Below are 19,965 nucleotides of genomic sequence, written 5' to 3'. Positions count from 1 at the left end.
TGCAGAGGGTGACTTTCAAAAATAACTCTCCTCACTAATCAATTAAACTAGTGAGAATTTTCAAAATCACTCAACTATTCCAGGAGAAAGGATAAAGGGCAGGACAAGAGGTGAACTGTATGGTCCTCTAATGAAAATTTCAAGGAGTCTTGGTTTATAAACACTGCAAAAATCCATTCTAAACAAAAACATCAGCTTTTCACTGTGACTTGGATATTAGCCAGCAATGAAGGAGAGATTGACCTGATTTAGGGTTGGTTGCACAATATGAAAAGTGATTTTTTTCCCCTTTCCCTAGACCTAGAGCTAATAGCTTTGTTTGTGTCCCTGATCAACAGAACATTGTGCTTGTCCCCCTTAAAACCTGTAAGTGCACAAATGGAACTTTGCTTACAGTTAACTCCATATGTGCTTTGGAGCTGCTGCCGTTGACATAAACTCAACTAAAGCAGGGGGACCAGAATAAATGCATCGCATTCTGGTACTCTGTGCCTAAACTCCTGAGGGGAGGGGACTACAAAATAGAAGAGCAAAAGATAGTTGGTTGTCTCAGATTTTGCCCCTGACAGTAAAAACCCAGGCTCATATTTGCAGGGAAATTTTCATCTGGCAGAGGACTCCGGGTCTCTGATTTCCTTTTAACCTGGACAACAGCCGTGCATGACTGGAGAGTAAGTGTTCATATTCTCCTTCTACAGATGAAGACAGTTCTGTGATTTGACTACTTGTTTAATGGTTGCCAAGCTTTTAATGAACTCTCAAACTGGGGAGTTTGTTAGAAATTCAGATTATTAAGTTCTACCTCAGATATTTGGACTTAATAAAGTGTGGGGTGGGGTTCACAAATTGATATTTTGAACAATATCCTAGATGGTCCTTCAATAACATTGCCTCAGTCTGATACTCTTCCTTCCATGAAAAATCAAAGGATGATTTTTAAGAACTCATGCACACAAATAAATCCTATTTTTTTCATGGCTTGTTACTCTTGAGAATTTGGAAATACTATGGGTCACATCATGCCCTTTTGAAACATAACTATTACCTTCAGTGAAAGCCTCATAGAGCACAGTTAATGCATTAGGTCGGTGCTTGATCTGACTGCCAACACCACAGTATTTGGCTTTGGAATGCAGATTTTTTTCCAGTAGATTTGTCTTCCTAATTATGTCTGACTTCAGATAACATTAAAACTAAATTGCTTTTCCTTTTTCTTGGGCTCACACCAGGGCAAGGAAGAAGTAAGGAGGGCTAGATGGCAGAAAAAACAAATGATTGATTCAAATAGCCATAGTGATTATCTGGATCCTGCTTCTCATTGACTGAGGCAGAGAAACAAAGGAATAAAGATATTAAAGGTCAAGACAATCCGGCCTTGACCAAAATAGTACCAAGCCATACATCATATAGCCCAAATGGCATTTGGAAACTCTATGAGGGCAGTCTTGAGTTCCTCCTTTGAAAGTTAATCAACACTCTACCATATTTGCCCACACTCTCATGGAATTAGTAACTCAAATGAGAAGCCAACAGGCATCTAGCATGATTATTCCTTTAGCACATTGTCTTGGGCCTTTATAAACTACTCTTATTGAATAGATTATTTCATGAACTGAAATTTTCTACCCCTTTGTAAAACCGTGTTTGTATCTGAAGATACAACCAAAAAATTATTCTTACTGTCTTTGCCTAGTAGACACTCAACAGCTGGTTGATGGAGGAATGAGTGAGTAACAGCAAGGCAAGAACCATTTTTGATGGATCCAGACAGACTCAGATGTAAAAGTTGAAGCATGTTAAGAGAAAATTCTAGAGAAGAGATGGGCAATATCAAGTTAACATCAAGTTGAATTAGATTAGCCAGATGAAAGGGGCTTTAATATTCTCTGGAGTGGTCCTGATCTTAGGAGAATATCTGGCAAGCATGAGGTTACTGCCACTTCTTCAGCAACTTGACCTGAGGAAGCAAAAACGAGTTCCTTGTACCCCCGGATCAGGGTCCACCCTACTCAAAGAGGTCCTCACTGCTGTACATATTAATGTACATATTCACATTCTGAAGTACAAAAGGCTCTTGCCTTGATCCAATGGCCAAGGTCTCTGAACTTCCCTTGTGGCAAACCACCCTATAAAGCCTTATCCAATACAAAAACTCTTTGATTTCACATCAACGAAAGTCATACATCAGAGGCTAACTAAATGCTTGCCAGTCCCTTTGTCCCATCATGGGAATACAGGAAACCTACATCTCCTAGCTTCCTTTGCAGTTGGGCTGGGGCCTTGTGACCAGGTTCTGGCCAGAGGAATATAAGAATAAATGATGACTGCCACTCCCAAGCTGGATATAAAATAACCCACACAACCAACCTCATTCTGTATCTTTGCTCATCAGCTGAGGAAAGCTGAAGTTCTAGTGGAGAACATTGAAAATGTCCTAGGAAGCCTGGGAACCACAGGACAAAATGGCTCTAGGTCCCCTTCGAAGAGTAGAGCCCTTCGAAGACGTGCCTGATCTCCAGGAGGCTCTGACACAAGGGAGGAAGGAACTTCTGCTGATATAATCCCCAATGAGGGATGCCTGCATGGCTCAGTTGGTTAAGTGCCTGCCTTCAGCTCAGGTCATGATTCTGGGGTCTTGGGATCAAGTCCCACATCAGGCTTCTTGCTCAGCAGGGAGCCTGCTTCTCCCTCTTCCTCTACCTGCAGCTCCCTCTGCTTGTGTGCTCTCTCTCTCTCTGAAAAATAAATAAATAAAATCTCTAAAAAAAAATATAAACTTTGATGAGAGGTAGGAGATGTTGACTACAGCACATGGTGAATTCTATCTAATACGGATCACATCCTTATAACTCAAGAATTGAGTCTATAATGGGTATAGCTATAAACCAACAGAAAACAACAGAATCAGAAGATGAAACAACTTTTGTGGACTTTTATTCTCTCTTCTGGAGAAAAAAAGAGAGATTTAGTATACCAAACTTTGGGGGGTAAAAAAAAAAAGAGCCAACTGAATGTCACTCCCTCTATTGGTAGAAGTAAACACTTTCTCTGTCACACTTGTACTTCCTTTATATCTGAAAGTCAGTTATTTATTTTTGTGATTATATCATCAAATCCAGTCAAGAAAAAATCTGGACTGCTGTCTGTTATTAGCTTACATGAGCTGGTTTTATCTTACAGCTTCTCTTTATTTGAAATGCTCATTTTTGTGTCAGACTCTTGGTGCCCTCAGGAGAAAAAATAAATATATTATTACCAGATTCAGTAACATTTACTGAACATTTACTGTGTACCAAGGACACTGCTGGCCTTCTCACAAGCACCCTATGAAATAGGTCCCAATTTACAGATTTAAATACTAAGGCAGAGAAAAGTTCTACTTATTCCAAGGCCACCTAGATCATAAATTATTTAGGCAGGTTCTATCTGTTCACTCACATGATAGAAGCTGCTCTCCTGGGTTCTCAGTTGGTGAAGCCTCTGCCTTCAGCTCAGGTCATGATCCCAGGGTCCTGGGATCAAGATCCACATCAAGCTCCAGCCCTCCATTGGGCTCCTTGCTCAATGAAGAGTCTGCTTCTCCATCTCCTTCTGTCCCTGCACTCTCTCAAATAAATAAATGAATAAATAAACTCTTCTTAAAAAAAAAAAAAAAGAGCTATCACTCCTAACCACCTCAGCTTATTTTCTTCCTTGATACAGTTTTGGATGCTCATTTTCTCAGGGTTGTCTGTGACTGTCACATAGTAACCATTTTCCTGGAGACAGAATTTCAAATTGACTAGGAAGCCAGTTACTTTAATTATGATCTGGTCATCTTCCTAAACGTACCTCTACATTGGCCCTTATGTTACTGCTCTAAGCTCTACATATTTATGAACGTAACTTATGTTCTTTTGAGTTAGGAATTCTTCAGACTTGGACCAACTATTTTTCAAAGCCTTGGGGCTACTCCCACTCCTTAATGACTTAAAGGGAAATTTTCTCTCCATTACAAATTTCAAGCCTGCTTACCTTTTAAATATTTAATATTTAGGTATTATAAGAGCAATCAGATTATTTGATGTCCTAATTGCCTCGGGCCTTGTTTTCAATGCCTTTGTAGCAAAGGGGGATGCCAGCAGTAGCATTCATCCTGCTGCTTAGTTTAAAGAACATCCAGACAGCCTGCCTGATGTGAGACCCAGGGTTGAACTCACAGGAATATGAGGGTGTAGAGTAACTACCCTCTGGAGAGTCATATCTACGCCCCCCCGCCACCTCCCCACCACACATACACACCTCCTGGTAAAATGAAATCACAATTCACATCCAGGACTGTATAAAGGAGAAAACAAAGAGGGCCAGTGAGAGGCACAAATGCCTTACCCACTTTTTCTTTGTTACTGGGAGTTCTGCACATTGGTGATATTTATAGATAAATGTACACCAGCGTGCCCCTTTGTGTGTGTCTGTACAGAATGTGAAAATGGGGCTTTAGGCTAAAATCGGGAAACATAGATACCATTTTGCTATGGCATCAGATTTCAAAGAAGGGAAACAAAAATTATTCAACCCTTAATCCTTCAATCATATCAAGGGTGTAAGACTGCAAGACTAAGAGATGTGGAAGACACATGTGTGTGTATGTGTGTGTGTGATGCAGATATATGTGTAAATATATATCCTGTTGGTTCTCGTTCTCTGGAAAACCATGATACAAAGGAAACAACTAATAACTAGGCCCAGGCAACAAGCAACTGGGACCAGCCTGAGAAAACCAGGATGCATGGTCTCCTCCGTCAAAACCCAAGAGTTAGCCAAATGTGGAAGAAGGATTAGAAGTGCCAGGGAGGAGAGGGGAGAGAGAGGAGTCTGAGAACATTCCGTTTCCCCGACTATGGCCTAAGGCCTGGAATAAGCCTCAAGTGAGAGAAAGGGAGAATTTTTTTTATTTTAAAACAAAATTTGAGGGTTTTTTTTTTTTAAGATTTTATTTGTTTATTTGAAAGAGAGAGATCACAAGTAGACAGAGAGGCAGGCAGAGAGAGAGAGAGGGAAGCAGGCTCCCTGCCGAACAGAGAGCCCGATGCAGAACCGGATCCCAGGGCCCTGAGATCATGACCTGAGCCAAAGGCAGCAGCTTAACCCACTGAGCCACCCAAGTGCCTGAGGGTTGTTTTTTTTTTTTTTAGTTTGTTTTTGTTTTTTGTTTTTAATTCAAATTCAATTAGCCAACGTAGAGTACATCATTAGTTTCTGATGGAGTGTTCAGTGATTCATCAGTTGCGTACAACACCCACTGCTCATTTATTTATTTGAGAGAGAGAGAGACAAATTATGAGTTGGGGAAGAAGGAGAGAGTAAAGGACAAGCAGACTCCCTGCTGAGTGGGGATCCTGACACAAGGCTGAATCCCTGGACCCTGAGACCGTGACCTGAGCTAAATTCAGATGCTTAACCAACTGAGCCACCTAGGCACCTCCAAAATTTGAGTTTTAACTACAACGTGGGATCAGATATACCAATTTCCATCCTGAGATGATGTTGGAGGCTTGAAGTGATGGGAGAACCATTTGAGTTACTCTGGCTTGGACAGAAAGGTCCTAGGGCACCTGTGTATTTCACCGGCAATAGGAGACAAACACAAGCGTCTACCTGCCATTCTTCCCTGGTTACATGTATGTATATATCCTTCACCTTGGTGGGAAGCCCACCTGAGGCATACCCAGCCACCAGCCCCTGCAGCACCAAGGCCCATCTCTGGGGCCTGGGCAATCACCTCATTCTTCCACACTCAGGGGCAGCTCTGGTGTGCTCACGACCCGGGATGAGCTCAGCCACGACTCATGTTTTGGCACTCAGCATCTACTCTACTCACACCTCAATGAACACGATTAGCCCACCAGGGCCTCTGATAACTGCAAAAGCTGTTGAACACATTCATAGATACTATATACGTTCAGTACGTATATGCTGAGCATCTCCCTGTGCCTGGTGTTATCGGATAGAAGTACAGATATAGAGCTTCTAGCTTTAAGAAACTTGCAATCACATGTAAACTTTGACATATATACATATATATGTCAAATATATATGTCAAATACTATGTGTATATACTATATATATAGTATTCAGTGCCAATCCTCTTATGTATCTTAGTCAACATAATTTAAATTTTGAGAGTTCTGAATTTGATTTACTTGTTTTTCCAAACTTATCCCTGTAAGTTCTGTTCCTGGCTATAAAAATCAGAGCAAATACTAGTTTTGTGGTTTGAATGAGAAACCTAACAGAAAACACCACAAACTTGAGATTAGGGAGACTTCTCTTTTACTAGAGACTTAGAATGTGTGCAAAACCCTTTTACTGTGTATGGTACACAGAGACACACACGCATACAATCATTATTTTTAGATTTTTCAGGTTGCATTTAAGCAATCTACTTTTTTCTTTTCTAAATGCTGAAAGAGGGCCTGAGGACTAAAATAAATTGCTCTTCCTAAGATATGGAAGTAGCACTGAAATTATCCTTTTGAAAAGCACAGGGCCAGATGGCCAATCTATACAATTCTTTGAAAAAACTTAATTCCACAAGAGAGAGCTCATGAAATGGCCTCGGATTTTCTTTCAGGAAGTGAGCTTAGATGAAATTTAGTGGCTAACATTCTTAAGCACAAGATCCATGCTCTGATGGAGGGAAATGAGCAGGGGCCAGAGCTTTGTTCTATGATACAAAGTTCAGATGCCATTCAGTAAGGAGAGGAACAGAAGCAGACAGAGGGGTCCCCAGGGCTTGAGAACATGTTGGAATGAGACCCTCTGGGCTACGCCAGGTAGAAGGACACTGTCCTAAGTGTGGTGTAGGTTCTCAGCACTCACTGACTTACCACATGGAAGAACGAGGTACTGACACTCAGCTCCCATGCCACTGGCCCCTGCCATGCCCATGAAGGTGACCTTTAGTTCCCGTTTTAGCCAGAGCCAGCTCCACTGCCAGTGAAGCCTCACTCCGCACCGGTATTTCCAGAACTAAATCGGGGACCATTTGGAGACCCATCTCATAAAGGAATGGGAGGGGCAGTGCTATTGCTTTATCTAAAACCAAATGCATTTCTTTTTTTTTTTTTTTTAAAGATTTTATTTATTTATTTGAGAGAGAGAGACAGTGAGAGAGAGCATGAGCGAGGAGCGAGGAGAAGGTCAGAGAGCGAAGCAGACTCCCCATGGAGCTGGGAGCCCGATGTGGGACTCGATCCCGGGACTCCAGGATCACGCCCTGAGCTGAAGGCAGTCGTCCAACCAACTGAGCCACCCAGGCGTCCCCCAAATGCATTTCTTTGCTCCTTGTTTGACATTTGGTTATTGTCCATAAAACCAAGCAAATTTCCTTGAACAGACCCTTGCTTGACTTCTGCGAAGCCCACCATACGGGTCCCAAATAAACCAAACTGCCCTCAGCCTGCTCAATGCCACAGGCAGCTTGCCTCCCCTCGTTCCCATCACCATATCTCATGAGAGTCTCCCAGGCTTGCTAAGCCTCACTCCCCTCCGAATTCAGTTAATTCACCTCTTCCCCTCAAGGGTACACCTGGCTTCTGCCTCCCGGAGTATCCTTGGCGCATCACTGGCCCACGCCTGTTTTGTAGCACCAGAATCTCCTGAACTTGATCGGAGCTGATACAGATGTAATTAAACCTGAATTCCACTCTCTCCTTGTGACAACTCAGCGGACAATTAATGATGATAAAAGAGCCTGCCAGCTGCTGTCTGACATACCAATGTGAGCTTCCGACTCCGATGAAGATGGAGGGTGAAGGGCAGGTCCCTCTGGCGCCATTTCAATCTGTCTTTTATCTCACACTAGCTAAAAATTAACACTCACTTTGGGGAAATTTAGATTCTTCCTTCTCCCTTCTTAAAAGCACCAAGTAGACAATCCTGGGGTAATGCAACGTCTGTGAAATAAATAAGAACGCTTCCGGGAAGAGTAACTGACGCTTTATCACCAGGGACGGTAGATTAGAGCCTTAAACCCAGAGAAGTGGGCTGTTCATCACTGACCCCCCAGGAGAAGGGAGGATGTGCCCACCGCCTTTTGGTCATGGTCCTCGGGATGTATCAGATGGTAGGGAGGGATTTGCATAAGGAAGGCACTGCGTGGGTTTTTCCACTAATGCTGTTTTCCTTCAAACTACCTTTGATCTCATTGGTCCCTCTCTCTCCCTCTCCCAAATCTCGGGTTCAGCCATGACTGCTGCCTGGTGCAATGAAATGCTTGGAGTGTGACCAAGGCTGGAGGGAGACATGGGCTGTGGAGGGACATGACTGGAGAGAAAAATAATCAAAACAAGGAAGATGAGAGGGAATAAGAGAAGCCTGCTCCCCACTCACACTTCAAAAACACGTTCTAGGGATCCGTGGCAACAGAGCCACGCTGCTGGCTGCCTGTGTTGCTTTCTGTTGAACAGTTTGGTGTTTGGGGGGCTTGATAAATTCCCAGGAGAAAAAATGCAAATGACTCATAAACATATGACATAGATGTTCAACATCCCTTGTAATCAAAGACATGCAAATATAAAACAACAAGATAACATTTTCACCTATCAAATTAATGGAGATTAAAAGGAATTCTGACAGTCAACAGGGGCAGTGAGGTAGCCCGTCTCAATGCTGTCGTGCTGATTGGTGCAACCTTTCTCCTGGGCAATTTCGCACTAAGTAGCCAAAGTCTTAAAAATATTCCTACTTCTTGGCCCAGTAATTCCCCTGCTAGGTTCTACCCTAAGAACATAAACAGCAGCCTGAGCAAATATATCATTGGCATGTTGTTTACAACAAGAAAAAGCACTGGAAAAAACTCATACTTTGTTATTAAATACATACTATAAATAGAAAATATATAATAGAGAAAAATAGATTACAATACCCCTTCACTAATACCGTGCAGCAAATGTATATATTTTAAAGACTATTGATATAATATGAATTTAAAAAGCAATATTGTATATAAATTGTGACCTTAGTTTTTAATATTTAACATATAGGTGTAAGAGAAAGAGAGAGTGAAGTAAAATACATCAAAATGTTAACAGAAATTATTTCTTTCTAGGTGATTTCAGTGCATGTGTATTTCTGAAACTTTCAATATTCTCAAAATTCCTCATGATGAACATATGATAATCAGAAAATATGAGCACCATTTTAAAAATGTGTAAATAAAGAATTAAAAACATATTATACGCCAGGATGGGATTTATAACAATCAAACTCCAAACCTCCGTCGTTCCAAACAGTAAAGGCTATAAATCCACCAGAGACATATCCCCACATTGTGTCCCTTGGGAACAGAACAAACAGAGCCTCCATCGTCTGGAGCACCATGGTCACTGTGACAAGGGAAAGTATGTGTGACAAACCCTGACAAAACCTGTGAACTGCCTCTTTCATTCATCCACAGGTGAAGCCTGACACTTCCACTTACGTTTCATTGGCTGAAGTCAGACATATGATGAGTCTTTTCTAATGCAGATTAGGAAGTTCAATCCTACCATGTGCCTGGAGAGAAGAGAATCAGAAATATTTGTGAACAGAACCAGTATTTACTATCCCAAAAAATGTTCGTTGTTTTCTCAAGAATTAATTGGTTGGGGAGAAGATATTTGCAAATGACAGTACAGACAAAAGGTTGATATCCAGGATCTATAATGAACTCCTCAAACTCAACCCACACGAAACAGACAAACACATCAAAAAATGGGCAGAAGATATGAACAGACACTTCTCCAATCGAGAAATACAAATGGCTATCAGACACATGAAAAAATGCTCATCATCATTAGCCCTCAGGGAGATTCAAATGAAAACCACATTGAGATATCACCTTACACCAGTTAGAATGGCCAAAATTAACAAAACAGGAAACAACATGTGTTGGAGAGGATGTGGAGAAAGGGGAACCCTCTTACACTGTTGGTGGGAATGCAAGTTGGTGCAGCCTCTTTGGAGAACAGTGTGGAGATTCCTCAAGAAATTAAAAATAGAGCTTCCCTACGACCCTGCAATTGCACTCCTGGGTATTTACCCCAAAGATACAGATGTCGTGAAAAGAAGGGCCATCTGTACCCCAATGTTTATAGCAGCAATGGCCACAGTCGCCAAACTATGGAAAGAACCAAGATGCCCTTCAACGGATGAATGGATAAGGAAGATGTGGTCCATATACACTATGGAGTATTATGCCTCCATCAGAAAGGACGAATATCCAACTTTTGTAGCAACATGGACGGGACTGGAAGAGATTATGCTGAGTGAGATCAGTCAAGCAGAGAGAGTCAATTATCATATGGTTTCACTCATTTGTGGAGCATAACCAATAGCATGGAGGACAAGGGGCGTTAGAGAGGAGTAGGGAATTTGGGTAAATGGGAAGGGGAGTTGAACCATGAGAGACTATGGACTCTGAAAAACAGTCTGAAGGGTTTGAAGTGGTGGGGGGGTGGGAGGTTGGGGTACCAGGTGGTGGGTATTATAGAGGGCACAGCTTGCATGGAGCACTGGGTGTGGTGAAAAAATAATGAATACTGTTTTTCTGAAAATAAATAAATTGGGAAAAAAAAATAATAATAATAAATTAAAATTTAAAAAGAAACAAAAAAAAAAGAATTAATTGGTTGTCAGAGCAGAAGTCTTTCCTCTCTGCTTCATTAGCAATCAAGATGGGACATTATGCACCATTCATAAAACACTAAACACTTGGTTCTGCCTCTCCATCCAGGGTATAGAATGTAAACCATTTGGGAGATGTCACTATTGCAAGCAAGAGGCTACTGAAAAAGGTAAAGAAAAAAAAAATCAAAATAAGCAATGTTGGAAATGTCTCTCCTTTTCTTCAATGTTGGAGAATGGGACCTAAGTATATATACAAGGTTATTAACCCTACCACTGAGAACATTTTTCAATTCACGACAGAGAGAGAGACCACAAAAACAGGGGGAGGGGCAGATGGAAAGGGAGAAGCAGGCTCCCCTGGAGCCGGAAGCTGGACTAGGCGATTTAGGGCTCAATCTCAGGACCCTGGAACTATGTCCTAGACCAAAGGCAGAAGCTTAACCAACTGAACCCCCCAGGTGCCCCACCACTGAGTACACTTTTCTAGTCAGTATAGCCTGTTTTCTTTTTAAATATATATTCTGCAAATGTAAGAGATTAGAACACACTAATTCCAAAATACAATATCAATGTTAAAGAAAATGCCATTATAATCCCCTGCACATTCAAACAACTTACCATACCCTACTAAATACCATTTTAAATGTTTTTGGGTTAACAAAAAAATGATGTCACTTTATGAATAACAAGAACGAAAGGCGCCATCATTCAGACACTAGTTCACATTGTTTTGTTAAAATGTAACTTGAACCACAAAAAAAATACAAGCTAATTGTATGGAACATTAGCTTGCAGCTTGCATTGGTAGACCTCTCTGAGGGATTCGGGTAATTATAGAAAATTCCCTCCAAGCCAGAACCCTTAAGGTTATCATGGAACTTTTCATCACCCACTCTATTTAATTGGTCTTCAAATCTTACAGATTCTAAACTTCCTAACTATCCTTCTCTCTGATTCTTTGTCTCCATTCACAGTTGCTACATTCCCAGCTTCATCGCCCTTCACCTGAGCTGTTGCAATTGCTTGTTCCTTGTCTTCTTCCCTCAGACTACCCTCCCTCAGTCACCCTCTGCACTGCCACCAAAATAAGTAATCCTGACAGTTCTTCCCTTGAAATCCCTCCGTGCCCTCCCACCTGGAGGCAAAAGTCCAAACTCCCCAGCAGAGCATGAAAAGTTCTTCGCCTCATGGTCCCAGATTACCTCCCAAACCTATAGTGGCCTCCTTCAAGATATGTCCAATGGAATATCGTTTCCATAGTTACGTAGAGGAATGTGGGTCCCATGGTCAAATAGATTGGGAAAAGACAAGTTCAACCTATTTCGTTTCTTCAGGGATGGTCAGAGTTGAGAATTCAAGTTCAACTCTCAATGCATCCCGAGGCTTAGCCCTGGTGCTCTTCTCTCCCTCGCCTACACGTCACCCAGTCTCCCAGCTTCAACTGCTGATATATGCTGTCAACCCTTCGGTTTATATCTGGGGCTCTCACCTCTGCTCTCAGCGCTAGTCTGCCGATTCCTGATCTCCAGGGAGATATCTGAGTGACATCTGAAACTTGACGTTCTTTCAACCTCCTCCCTCAGTCTTGCTACTCCATGTAACAGCAACTTCATTCCGTCAAGTTACTCAGGTCAGAAAGCTTAATGCCATTCTTGATTCCTTGGCTTCTCCCACACCCCACATCTTGTTTATCAGAAAATCCCATCATCTCAACATTCAAACTATAGCCAGAATTCAACCACTTCTCACAGCCCACTCTGCCATCTCAGTCCAGGCCGCCATCATCCCTCACCTGAAGTCTCGGAAGGACCTCCTAACCAGTGTCCCTGCTTCTGCTCTTTCGGATGGCATCTGTTCCCAACACAGTCCCCTGGGTAGCGTGCTTCATTGACTTCAACAGGTCACCACACCCCTTTCCTTAAAACCCTGAAATGGCTTCTCCTTTTACTCAGAATGGAAGCCAGAGTCCTGACTATGACCCCAAACCCTAAATACTGCTCCTGTATGACCTCTCTGTCCCCATCTCCCATCTCCTCGCCTCCCACCCTGCACTGTGGCCACACTGGGCTCGGTGCTCCTTTGTAAAGCCTGGATGCTCATAGCTCCCTCTCCTCTGACTGCTCCTGAACCAGAGATGCACCCTCCTCACTCCCTCTCTTCTTCTGGGTCTCTCCTTAAACCTAAGGTGAGATGACCTTCCTTTCAAACTTCCAACACTCTCTTCCCCCCACTTCCAACATTCTTTCCCACTTTATTTTTTTTCTCTCCATAGTAGTTAATGCCTTTCTCTAAAATACTATATGCTTCAAGTTCTTATTTCATCCATTGCCTGTCTATCACACTAGGTAGAATGTAAGCTCCATGAGAAGAGGGACTTTGATCTCTGCCAGTCACTGCTGTGTCTCCTATGCCTACAATGATGCCTGGCACATAGTAGATGTTTAAAACATATTTAGTCAATGGAGGAATGAATAAATAATAATGAATGAACAGAAAAGAGTAAACAGCATTTCCCCTAAATTCTAACTATTCTAACTATTTTCATTATTTTGTCCAACTATCTTTACTATTATACTAACACAGATCTCTTTCCCATGGAGCATCTCACAAGACAAGTCATAAACAAGCCACACCTTTCTTTGCCAGAGCTGAAGTTACACACCATGTTTCCAGTAACACTCAGAGTCTGAGTAGGAGAGGAAAATGCCAATGAGGTGCAGCCCTTCCTGATGCTGCCCCCGCCCCCCACCAATGTGCTCTAATTACATCACCTTCCCAACATCAAGCGCACGACACATATGAAATACCTCCCATATGGCATTGAGACAACAATGGTTCCAGTACTAAGTCCTAACCCTTTGGCCATGACTCTGCTAACACAGCACTTAAAATTCCTTAGAGCTGTAGTCCTTCATGGAGTCGGCTTCCCATTCTACTTCTTTGTGTATATGTCTATCTCCTTTAGCCAGTCATAAGCTTCTTGAATCAGGAACCATGTCTTATGCATCTGCGAGTCTATCAGGAACCTCCCATGATGTCTGGCACACAGCGGGAGTTCCATAAACATTTCCTGCATTGCCAGTACTGGTGCAAGGGTGGTCAATCAGAGGTAGCCAGAGAACGGGCTTCACTAAAACTGTTCAATGGCCCATGTGAGCCTCACACGTGAACTGAGCTGTGACTCCAAAGGGGAACACTGAATCCAAAGGAGATTGGGATTCTCAGACTTCCAATGGAGGGCATCACATTTACAACATCTAGACATAATCTAATGCCTAATCAATGGTCTGTGATGGTAGGAAATGTGCCCCAGCCCGACAGACAGAAGGAAAACTGCAAAGAAAGCATTTATGGCTATAAACAATTTTTCTTTATTCCTCATCTGGGTCCTGAGGCCTGTGATTTGGCTTCAATTTTTCATTTGTGGTTGTTTGTTTCAGATAATAAAACTGTTCCTTTAAAATAATGGAGACTATATTGAACCTAAAAATAAATATCAGAAGACCAAAGTCCCTGAGTGGGAGCAATTACTGCAAAAGGACCAGCCAAGCTCAAAACAGTTGTGAAGGGACCCTGGCCCAGGCTGACCTGGCGTCAACGTGAGCAGGTTGACAACCAAGATAGATAACATTTTAACATATTGAAAACAAACCCACTGACCACTAACTCCTTGCAGTATCGTTAGGACACTTCACAGAGAGAATGAGCATTCAACGTGTGAAGGAAAACGACAACTACCACCACCACCACCAAGAAGCCACAGGAAGAGCTACTTGTGAGTTTCCAAGAGAAACAGTACCAGGGTGCAATTTGGCTGTTAGATATAATAAGACCCCACAGTCAGCAAATGAGAAGGGAGCCGGACCGATGCGACTTCATCGCAAGGCTCTGGCTGTGTGCTCTCTGAGGCATTCAGAGAAAAAGCAGTGACAAAAATCATTCAGTAAGTTCCATGCGCAATAATTACCAGGAGTCTGCAGCAGTTTTTTTAAGATTGATTTTATTTATTTATTTATTTGAGAGAGAGAGTGAGAGCGAGCATGAGTGGGGCAAGGAGCAGGGGGAGAGGGACAAGCAGACACCGCACTGAGTGCAGAGCCCGATGCAGGGCCGGATCCCACGACCCTGAGATGGAGACCTGAGCCAAAATCAAGAGTCAGTGCTTAACACATTGAGCTAGCTATGCTCCCCTATGGCAATTTTATTAACTTTTTAAATAAAATTTTATTTATTTATTTGACAGAGAGAAAGGGAATACAAGAAGGAGGAGAGGGAGAAGCAGGCTTCCAGCTGAGCAGGGAGCCCGATGTGGGGCTCTATCCCAGGACCCCGGGATCATGACCTGAGCTGTAGGCAGACACTTGACGACTGAGTCACCCAGGAAACACCCCTCCTCCCCCGCCATGGCAGTTTTAGAAATGACTTTCTTTACAAGATCTGGGTCTAAACAATTCAAAAGCATAACCTATATTCGTTTTTTCAAGAAAGCTCTATATAAAGACAACTGTCTTAGAAAGTAGAGCATCTCTAGGAAAACACTGTCCCGTTCTTAAGACAATGTTTCAATATTTATGTTGTTTAGGGATGCATTCCAACCAGTAATCATTTGATCAACTATTTTTAATAATAGATTTTCTCATGATTAATTTCTTTGAAAAACATTTATTGAGCACCTACTAGGTACAGACACTCTACTCAACGATACCAGAAAAAATATGTTTAGCTTCTGTCCTCAAAAAGCTCAGGGTCTGGCAGAAAGAGACATGAAGGGTTAAGCAAGGTAAGTACTGTGATTTGGAAACAGAGGATTGGCACTGAACCCAGCCTGGTGGGTAAGGTCTGGGATCAGAAAGACTTTCTGGAGAAAACAAAAGAGGGATCATAAGAGAGGTCTCCCTTAATCAGGTGGCTTTGCCAGGACCTCTGGAGAAAATAAGAGACTTATTGTCACATGCTCACAGAAAACAAAAAGAGAAGCTAATAATGATCAAGAACTTACTCTATGCCAGGCATTGAGCTCAATATTTTGAATATTAGATCTCATTGAGCAGACATTATTAATACATCTAAAACAACAGGCCATCAACATCTGGTTGTGGTAAGAAGGCTAATGCCCCCAAATATGTCCACGTTCTAATCCCTGGAAGTTGTGACTGTATTATGTTGGCACAATATGGTCATATGCAAAAGGAGCTTTGCAGATGAGTAAGGTTCTGGACTTTTAAGATAGGGCTGTGGATTATCCCAGATTAACCCGGTGGGCCCAATATAATCAAATCCCATTGGCCCTTAAAAACGGACTAGGGAAGCAGAAAAGGAGATCAAAGTGATGCAGTGTGAGAAGGACTCTGCCAACTGTTGCTGGCTCTGAGGACGGAGGAAGGAGGCCTCCAGCCAACAAGGAGACGGGACCTCAGTCCTACAGCCCCACGGAACTCAATATGCGAACATGGTGAATGAGCTTAGAGGCAAATCATCCCCCAGAGCCCAGCAACACCCTAAGTTCAGTCTCTCAAGATAGGCAGAGAAACCAGCAGAGCCCACTGGACTTCTGACCTATAGATCTAATAGATAATAAGTGTGTGTTACGTAACAAAATTTGTGGTTATTCATTATGACAGCCCCGAAAAGTAATACAATGGCATCATCTGATTAAGTGAAAAAATAAAGTAAATAAGGAGATATTCCTACCGCACCTACGACGTGTGTAGGGTTTCTCCAATGTCATTCCCTTTAATCCTCATGAGAAAGCAGAGTTGACGTTACTCTCCCCATTTCACAGATGACAAAACTGAAGCACAGAGATGTTTAAACAACTCACGTCACAGTTAATAAGTAGAAGAATTGGGATCTGAGCCCAGGTTTGTCAGATTCCAATGCTCCTGCTCTTTCCACCCTGCCATGCGGCTCAAGTAGTCAATCTTCGTATGTATAGATGCGGGGTCGGAAGCACTTCTCAGTGCATTATCTTAATTGAACCCTGCAGTGGTCTGTGAGACAGACCGGGCAGGAATCATTTACCCCGTTTTCCAAATGAGGACACCCCATGCGAGCATAAATTTCGAGCTGCCTGTGGGTACTCACATGTGAGAACCCAGGCCTTCCAAAGGCCAGCCCCGCCCTCTCTGCTCCACCACTGAGTGTACGTGACTTACACTGTCCTCCAAGGTGACCTCAGACCGGTCAGGTTTGCCTGGAATAGGCAGCCTGTTCTCACAAGCAGTGGGAGTGGGTCAGTACTGGGAGACAGAGTGTTGACCGGGCCCTGGGTGGGAAGCCAGTACTTTCTGTGCAACTAAAACCTAACAGCTCTGTTGCTAGAGTTACATAAGCATTCTCTGTTTCAGCTGAGATGACAATTATCAGCAAATGTTGGAATATGACATTAGGGCTTAGACCCACGTCTTCAGTGTCCTCCACACCTGTGCTAGGGACAAGTGATGATTCTCTAAATGTCTCATTTTTACTCAATGATTTAATATATGTATTCCTAGAGTCCTTTTGCATTCTGTGTTTTTTAAAAAAAAAAATCCTGTTTTTGAGAAGGTTCCAAAGAAATCTGCTTTCTCTGTAGCAGAATCCATTTACTCAAAGGTCTTTCTGGAATGCCTCAATGGGCCAGGCAGGGTGCTAGGCACCAGCAATGCTAGTCCCTGCCTTCATGGAGCTTACACTCTATCAGGAAGACAGATAATAAGCAAGTCAGCAAATGAATAAAAGAATTATATTTGAAAGATACAGGGAAGGCAATAAAAAGGATCTGAAATAGATGGGAGGTGCCAGTTTTAAGAGCACATTAGGACAAAGGCTCTGACCATACGGGTTAGAAGCCTGGAGCAATAGGGCTTCTGCACATAGTAGTAATCTCTGATGGCTGTGCCCTGGGAGAGGCAGGGTCTAAAACAATGGAGAGATCCTTCATAGAGAGACTGGTGTTGCAGGAAGGTAGGGGTAGATGGGCTAAGTAATTCAGTTCCTACAAAATATACCTGATCTGCTTCTCTTTCCTTACCATGTGAAACTGAGCTCTGTATTGACCCCTGCTGGGCCTCACTGTCTTCATAGGATGGTGTCAATGCTTGTAAATCACTAAATACTGTTCAAGGCATAGAAAGTGCTCAAGAAATACAAACAGTTCCTGGTACATAGTTATTGCTTGATAAATGGTAGGTGTCTTGAGGGCATATCTGTCTGAAAAGTAAGGAAAAGGGAACCACTCCCCATACTGGGTGCACAGTGAACATATATGAACATCTCTCATTATCACCCCCATAAAATGATGCATGCTCTTCTTATGGGTTGAATTGTGTCCCCCAAAAACAATATATTGAAGTCCTAACCCCCAGCAGCCCAGCATGTGACCTCATTGGGAAATAGGGTCATGGTAGATGTAATAAGTTAAAATGAAGTCATACCGTAGCAGTGTGGGTCTCTAATCCAATATGACTCGTGTCCTTATAAAAGAGGGGAAATTTGGACACATACATAGACACACATAGAAGGAAGACAATATGAAGAAAACATGAAGACACTGGGAGAAGATGGCTATCAAGAAGCCAAAGAAAGGAGCTTGGAACAGATTCTTCCTTACAGCCCTCAGAAGGAATCAATGTCCCCAACCACTTGATCTTAGAGTTTTAACCTCCAGAACTGCGAGGCAATAAATTTCACCCAGGTTATGGGACTTTGTTAGGCAATCCCTAGCAAACAAACAAACATTCCTTAAAGGTAAGAAGTATATATTGTCACCTAGGAATAAACTTAACCTAGGAGGTAAAAGACCTGTGCTCTGAAAACTATGAAACACTGATGAAAGAAATTGAAGATGACATAAAGAAATGGAAAGTTATTCCACACTCACAGATGGAAAGAAATAATATTGTTAATATGCGCATACTACCCAAAGCAACCTACAGGGTTAATACAATCCCTATCAAAATACCAACCACATTTTTCAAAGAACTAGAAGACAGAATCCTAAAATTTGTATGGAACCGCAAAAGACCCCTAATAGCCAAACCAATCTTGAGAAAAAAGAACAAAGCTGGAGGTATCACCATCCTAAATTTTTGTAGATCTACTACAAAGCTGTAGTAATCAAAATAGTATGTTACTGGCACAAAAATAGACACGTAGAACAGACTAGAGAGGCCCGAAATAAACCCACACTTATATGGCCAATTAATCTATGACAAAGAAGGCAACATTATACAATGGGGAAAAGACAGTCTCGTCAACAAATGATGCTGGGAAAACTGGACAGCGACATGCACAAGAATGAAACAGGACCACTTTCTTACACCATATGCAAGAATAAATTCAAAATGGATTAAAGGCCTAAACATGAGACCTGAAACCATACAACCCCTAGAAGAAAACGTAGGCAGTAATTTCTTTGACATCAGCCATAGAAACATTTTTCTAGTTATGTCTCCTCAGGCAAGGGAAACAAAAGCAAAATTAAACTATTGAGACTATACCAAAATAAAAAGCTTTTGCACAGCAAAGGAAACCATCATAAAATGAAAAGGCAACCTATAGAATGGGAGAAGATATTTGCAAATGATATGTCTGATAAGGTGTTAGTATCGGAAATATAAAAAGAACTTTTACAACTCAAAACCAAAAAAACAATCTGATTCAAAAATGGACAGAGAACCTGAATAGACATTTTTCCAAAGAAGACATCCGGAGGGCCAACAGATGCATAAAGAGATGCTCAAAATCACTCATCATCAGGGAAATGCAAATCAAAACTACAATAAGATATCACCTTACACCTGTTAGAATGGCTAGAATAAAAAAGATGAGAGGGGCGCCTGGGTGGCTCAGTGGTTTAAGCCGCTGCCTTCGGCTCAGGTCATGATCTCAGGGTCCTGGGATCGAGTCCCGCATCGGGCTCTCTGCTCAGCAGGGAGCCTGCTTCCCTCTCTCTCTCTCTCTGCCTGCCTCTCCATCTACTTGTGATTTCTCTCTGTCAAATAAATAGATAAAATCTTTAAAAAAAAAAAGATGAGCGATAACTATTCTTAGGGAGGATGTGAAGAGAAAGGAACCCTTATACAGTGTTGGTAGAAATGCAAACTGTACAGCCACTATGGAAAACAGTATGGGAAAACTTAAAGACAGAATTACATATGATCCAATAATTCCACTAATGGGTATCCATCCTAAAAATGAAAACACCAATTTGAAAATATGTATGAAGCCTTATAATTATTGGATTATTTATAATAGCCAAAGTATGTAAGCAACTCAAGAGTCCACTGGTAGATGAATAGATGAAGCGTGCTATATCTGTACAATGGAATATTA

The sequence above is a fragment of the Neovison vison genome, chromosome 10, assembly GCF_020171115.1.
Source record: "Neovison vison isolate M4711 chromosome 10, ASM_NN_V1, whole genome shotgun sequence".
Taxonomy (NCBI): Eukaryota; Metazoa; Chordata; class Mammalia; order Carnivora; family Mustelidae; genus Neogale; species Neogale vison.
This window is presented reverse-complemented; position numbering follows the sequence as displayed.